The following is a 7,552-nucleotide window of genomic DNA, read 5'->3' as shown; positions in this document are numbered from 1 at the left end:
CGACGGAGAATATCGCGCGCGCGCGCTCCGTCTCCACCACCGCGCTACCGCCGTCGACCATGGCGGGGGACGTTCGACGGCCGGCGGTGTCTCGTCGCAGACGGGACGACCTTGGTGTCCGCCGCCGCATGTCTGCTCCGTGCGAATGTGTGCGCGTGTGCGTGCGCGCGCGTGTGTGTATCGTTTTTTTACCGCTGCTGTGTACGCCGCCGCCGCCGCATAGTGTCTGTCTGCCTGTCTGCCTGTGCGCGCGCACGCGCTCCGCCGTACGTTGCGCGAGTTTTTCGCTTTAGTCGCCGTCGTCGCGTTTTTCTTTTTCCGATCTGAACGCGGTATTTTCGTTTTTCAATTTTATATTCGTTCATCGCTCGTATAATGCTAATAACGAAATAATATTCGGTTTAAAAGAGTTCGCAGTTCACATACGCGTCATCCGAACAGTGCAATTGCGCAAACCGTTTTCGCATGACGTCGCGTTGTCGGACGAGATATCAATTTTTTGTACAGTTTTTCGCACGTTACGTATCATCGATCGAACAACGCACCGAACGGTATTGCTTTTCCGTTTTCTTCCGTTTTTCCGACGCGTTTTCCCCACTCGATGTGCGAACAATGTACATTATCGCGTACACAATACGCGTCGGGCACCGCGGGGGCCGGAGCGAGAAAACCGCATCGTCTAGACATTAGAACGCGGACGGAGAGCAACCTCACCTTCTCGACCGTCGGCGGCGGTGGTCTGCAAATCACCGCGGACTGTACGGTTACTTTTCGCACACTCTAAATATACCGTTTCGCTTTCTTTTTCTTTTCTCCCGTCTCGCAATCATTGTGTGTTTGTTATATAACAGTTTCTCTCTTTCTCTTTATCTTTGTTTCTAGAAGTCCTGAAACTCGAGAGTTGTATCCGTCTTAAATTTTAGTTGTTTTTCTTTTTTTTTATTCTCGAGCGAAAAAAAATTGTCTTACCACTGCATTCTCCTACGCTTCATCATCGTACATCGTCGAGCTTAAGCACGTTAGTTATCTACGACATTTCACACACACAATTTGTGTCTGAATAATTTGTACATCGTCGTCACCGGGATTCAATGTGTTTCGTAAATTGTGTTCTATATTATCATTATTGTTATTAATCATTGTATGAGAATGTTTTCTTTACATACGTTCAACTCAACGCGAAACGTCATTGTTCCGTTTCGATGTAGTTTCATGTTTTTGTAAAACGGTTTCTTTTTTTATATTTAAACATAACAAAACGACATTATTACAACGACCACTGCAGCTGTGCACCTACTGCTGGAACGACTGGACATAACGCAGCGACAACGTTTCGAATCAGTCTTCGATGCCACAGAAATCGAAAACACCGTTTATGATGGGTACGTGATTCAGTATATATATTTATATCCGTGCGTTTTTATACTATAAGGTTATAATTTTTAATTTTTTTTTTTTTTAAATCGTGTATATTTACACGAAACTAATGAAATAACTACACATAGACACTATGTCAATAATTAAACATACAGATGAGTCAACATATTTAGTCTAAAGTGCAAGTTACGTTATAGTCTCAGCGGAAGTACTGCTCATGCGCACGAAAACTTTAAAAATGTATTGTGTAACAATATTACTACGATTATCGAGCGAGAATAGACTTGTTTCGCTTTTGTATACGTGTAGGTACGTGGCCCGTTCGTAACGAAATCGTAATACGATTAAAATTATTATACTACATATTACAATAGTTTTTTATATCCTACGTGCAGCATTAGGTAGCTTTGTTCGCGGAATCGTTAAATTTTCGATACTATAACAAAACAGTATTATATTATTCTCGTTTGTCCAAGTTCGTTGAGAGTTCGACAGAAGTTTGCAGTACGTCGTTTAAGATTTTGCGAGGCTCCGGGCAAAATCAGTGTAATTTCCTTACACCAATATAAATCTAACTATTCCAACTTGACAAATCGTCAGTCCCCAAATCTATCGGAAATGCGAATCCCTAGGCGATCGCCCGAGTTGCCTGTCCACTTACGGCGGCACTGGTAGTAGCGTCTCTGTAAAAAAAAACGTAGCGTGCAGTTTTTTTAATGGCGCGCAGTCGGTTTAGGATAGGTATCAGCGTAACAATAATTTAGAATAATAACAATTCGCGTGATCACCGGTAGTGAAATTTAATGCCGTAGGATATGAAATTTTTTCCACGACTATTTCTCGAGAGCGCGCCGGAGTATTTCTGATGCACGTCGAGTTAAAAGTGTAATTTGCAAACACGATGCCCGCGACGACGACGTAACCGTGTTCTCCGAGGTTCGGACTGGTTTAGCGAGCAGTATTCGCGTTTAACGATAACGTCCATTTTGTCGGCCTCCATATTGCGCGCACAGCGTTCTACATACGTCATGTTTTCTTTTTCCCTCCCCGCCGATGCGTGTGTTTAATCGCACAACAATCCGATGACTGTGCAGCGCCGCCGTTTCGACCGGGTCGTGTGTCGCACGGGACCGCAGCGGACGCGCCACGCGCGATATTGTTTTGCAAACGATTTTATTATTATTATTATTATTATTATTCCCATTACATTCGCGTACACGGATATAATATTTATTATAATATTTTATGTATAATATGCGCACAGGGCAGCGATATTGTTTTAGCGACGCCGTTTTACGGTCCCGTCAGCGTTTTCATCGATTTCGACGTACGTATTACAATAAAACGACGCGTGCGTTTCTGTATGCAAAACGGGCGTTTTCGTTTTCTTTCTTCTCGGTCCTCTCGAACACGCGCGTTTTTTGTCTTTACACGTTTTCCCGTCCGTCGCCATTACCGCGGTGCCCACACGCGTTTCGTCGTGGACACGTTTCTACAGCCGTTTCCGTTGTCGCACCTCGTCGCCCTACCCTCGACCCACACGCCCCGAAAACATCAATCATCCCCGTGACGCGATCTCTACGTATGCGCGAAATCCCGTTGTCGCGTTTTTTTTCTTTTTTTCTTTTAGGAACCACTGCGTGCCCGGTTCTCACAGGTCCTGCACGCACGGCTAACTTTTTGAGGTCAATACCATTTACTGTAGTTACATTACGTTCACCGTCGTCGACACCGCGCACTATAATACATTTAATACACATGTAATACACATAATTTGCGCGTATTGGCGGTCGAATGCACTTCGCGACTCGATCGTCGTCAAATTAACACGGATACGTACGCACGCGCTCGCGCGGCCGCTGATGACATTTTTTAAGTAATTAATCGAGTAACTTTTTTTTTTTTTTAATATTTTAACATAAATTCCTTTTATTAAGTCCCCGGGGCCCAGTGCGTGACCGTCGTCGGTACCCACTAATCGTTTACGCGTACACCGCATGCGACGGATACACCAGCGTGACGTAACGCGAGCACTGAACGCGTCATATTCAACGGGAAACGGAAGTTTTCTGATAATTCCATAACATTATGGATAAACATTGCGGTATCCGATTATCGTTATTATGTCCGGACGAATTCCAATAGATATGCCTGCGCGGGACACCCTGTACAACAGGAAATTGTAACTTTTGGCTGCATGCACTTTTAGACATCGATAAGGCAGATCAAATGTATATTGTGTTCAACGTTATGGTGATACGGTTGAGCTAAACTCCTCCATCCCCCCCCTAAGCTTCTAATAATCGGATATGAATATATTCCAGCTGATGATTAGTAATAATAACGATAATGACCTCCAGACAGAAATCTAACTTCACCTCGAACCAATTTTGTTTGACGAATATTTGTATTTGCCATTTGCCAATTTCAGGATGTAATCTACATAAATTATATTTCTATTATTTTTCATGTCTGTAGTTTACAAAGCAAGGATTGAAATAATAACCGAAATTTTGTACATGTATACATCCACAGCTATTTGCGTAAATGGGTTGGATTTTTACGTGGTAAGAGAGCAGAATAGTACCGAAATATAACAAAATTAAAGAGAAAAAAAACAATTGAGCTATGTATATTTATAAATAAAATAAAAATCAACTCAAACTAAGAGTTTAAAAATATATTATTATTTGAGGGCGTAAACAGGAAAACGGTGTACTTTGTGCTTGTTAATATGCTTTTTTCGATTTCCTGTTTCAGTTCAGTTACAGCATCATTGAAAACCAGTATATACTATTTCCCAATTTAAATATATATTGTGTTTGGGATATTCAAATAAAAATAATTTCTCTAAATAACGTTTATTAATTTTACCTAAAATATATATGTACAATGAACATAAAACATTCTAATATTATGTGATTGTGTTTATTTATTATCATATTATTATAAAAAAAATGTATGCCGATAATCAAACGATCAATCATTTCTTATCGTACATTTCTGGCTTAAAAGAAAAAACTTCTAGATGATCGTGTTGTTAATTTAGAATAAAATAAAATTATCAAACACAAGCAAAGGTCTCTTGGATAATATATAAATTGAATATTTTCTTATAATTTATTGTTGTCACTTAAATTTAGGTACCACAAAATCAAAAATTTGTATATTTGAAATAAATATCATACATTATTATAATTATTTTCTTCGAAACAATTTTAACGAAACTCAAACTTTTTGAAAGTAATGCGTTTTAGAATTTTTGAGATGATTTTATATTGTATAGAATGTTCATGAAAAATAGCACATCAAGTTACTTTAATTAAATTTTTTAACTCTAGAGATGAAACTGGAAATTTTTTACTGTTTTAAAATGAAAATTAATAATTAATTTTCATGATTATTATTAAAATATCTTTTAATATTCGGCTATAGTACATTTCATGGTTAATACAGCAGTGCAAAACATTTTTCTATTTAATCCATTGTATTAAATTTTGGTTCAAGGTAAATCTTCTCGGTAAAATAACATTTAGTCTTGTATGTTTTCAAATTATAATTAATTCAATGATATGAATATTAAATAATAAATAAGTGTCGGACGATTTTTAACTTTTTTTTTATTTTAAATTGAAACACCACTAAGTAAACTGAAAAACTAATTTTATAAAATACCTCGGAGTTCCTTAATCGATATAATAAAATATTTCATGAACATTTTTGATGTAATGTTACAACCAAAAAATTTTTTACAATATATATAAAAAAACATAATTGATAGATCAATCAATACAAACAATTTTCGCTTTTAATACAATTCTAAGATACAGAACGTTAATGCATTGTTATTATTTTGGTTAAATGTTTTCAAAAACATTTAAAAAGTTGAACAGTATACTAATTATATATTACACATATTACTGATATATTTTATACAAATATTTATAACATATCGATAAGTCTTTCAGTGCTCAATCGAAATTTTATTATAACACACCAATATGCACATTAGATTATACATTATAAAAATATGTATCTGCAGCAATACATAATATTATATATTATCATATAATATCATTATTATAAGAACAGTTTCGGTTTCTTCCGCAGTATTGATAAGTAAAAAATAAGTATTATCTTTTATCAGTGATTGATTATTTTTATTATTTCTTTCCATTAATCCATCTAATTTGTATGGTTTTTCTCCTCATAAATATAACTATTTTAGTAATTATTTTTCACCCAACTATCGAACACATGCACCAAACCAATATTATATATTATATTATACAAAGCCGTTGATCGAATATAATTGATTGTATAATAATTATTCAGAATAATAATAATATCAATAATATAATAAAATAATAATGAAAATAAAGTTAATAATATTACTAAATAAATAAATATTATAATTATATAAAAATAAATAATAAATACTACATTGGAATAAAATACTAGGAGAAACACGTAGGCAATTCGTACTCTTGCGTGTCGTTATGTGCGTAGAACATGAAAATCGAGAAAATAATATAATTACATCGCTGTTTACGGTGCGTGAAAATGCGAAACTCAGAGATGAAAATTAAAAAAATCCACATCCGTCTGCCACAAACACGGCCACCAATCGAAGGAGGAAATAAAAAAAATACGTTTGCCCCGAGCGTGAATAAAAAGTAAAAAAAAGATACACCCCGATTACGAGATTATTTCGCGGAGACCTAATCACCCCATCCGACAGCTTAACGTATATTTTATAACTATTGCGAAATCATATTATATAATATATTACTAAAACACGATACTCGTTCGTAACTACACACCCGCGTCACGTGTAACGTTATAAAAGGGTTGGAATGTTGTGGTCGTTGTGTTATAATAACTCGCTAGTATTATTATTATTATTTGTGTCTAAGGTGGTGAATAGTTATTTTTTATTAATTTTATTCGCAGAGTCTGAGTTATACACGTTATATAGTCCGTTATATTCAGAGATGATATAATATTAAAAAAAAAAAACCATTAATCGCTTGTATGGGGATTTTTGAAAATCAATAAAAATACGGTTTAGAATAAAATACTCTCCTTTGACCACTCAAAACACAGGAAAACTTGCTACGAGCAACCGTATCGTATACTTGTATTAAAACATCACACAGTCCAGTGCTTCCCAAACTTTTTTTGACTCGGGGCACATTTTTTCATCTTAAGTTTTTTCAGGGCGCCCTTCTCCAAGTCATAGCGTGATTAATCATAAGAAAAATGTTGGACCAGATAGTATTTCATGAGGGCTCGGCGCCCCTGTACAGACATAGCGGCACGCCAGGGCGCCGCGGTGCACACTTTGGGAATCGCTGACACAGTCGATCCACTATTTAACGAACTTGACATTGTTTATATAAAAAATCGTTGGTAAGAATTACAACATTTTTTACTCTCAAAACACATTTTTACAGCGTATGAAATAATTTCGAACGATGATGTGTAATAGTAAATAAGTATTAAATTGACGTAAAACATTAATGTACATAATAATAATAATAATACTGAACGTTAATGAATAATATTTGTGATATCAATAATATAATGCATTAGACACAATATATAATCCACGTCGAAAACAGCTAATTGTCTTTTCCGAAACTTTATTTCGCCATGCTTTCGAAAGTTTCGAACTACAAAATATTATGTTTCTATAGAATTAATTTGTTAAATAAAATCACATGGTTCCGTGGAAAATTTAGAGGTTGAACCGTACATGGGGGTGATGGACGAGTAATTATAATAACTGCACTGCTATGGGTCACGACTTCTGATTGTACGAAAACGATGATAATAATGTTATCTTATTAATGACTTGGCATTATCCGAATATTTAGCAACGGCACTTGTTTATCTATTGTCACGGTACCTAAATATTATATCATTATTGTATTATTACGGCTGCAAATCGGATGGTTATTATGCTATTTATTTTATAACCATCAACGATACAGCGTTATTAGGTTTCGTTTTCTTTCTCGTTCACGGCGCGGACAACTATATTTGTGTAACGCCTGCTGCTGCTGCTGCTGTCTGCCTGCCTCACAACCGTGCGAGTTAAGACTTTATTACGTGCAGCACACCGCAGTGGTTCTCAAACTGAGCTCCGTGGATCCCTAGCATTAATCCAAGG

Source organism: Sipha flava, unplaced genomic scaffold (assembly GCF_003268045.1).
Source record: "Sipha flava isolate LNK unplaced genomic scaffold, YSA_version1 126_pilon_pilon, whole genome shotgun sequence".
Classification (NCBI taxonomy): Eukaryota; Metazoa; Arthropoda; class Insecta; order Hemiptera; family Aphididae; genus Sipha; species Sipha flava.
This window is presented reverse-complemented; position numbering follows the sequence as displayed.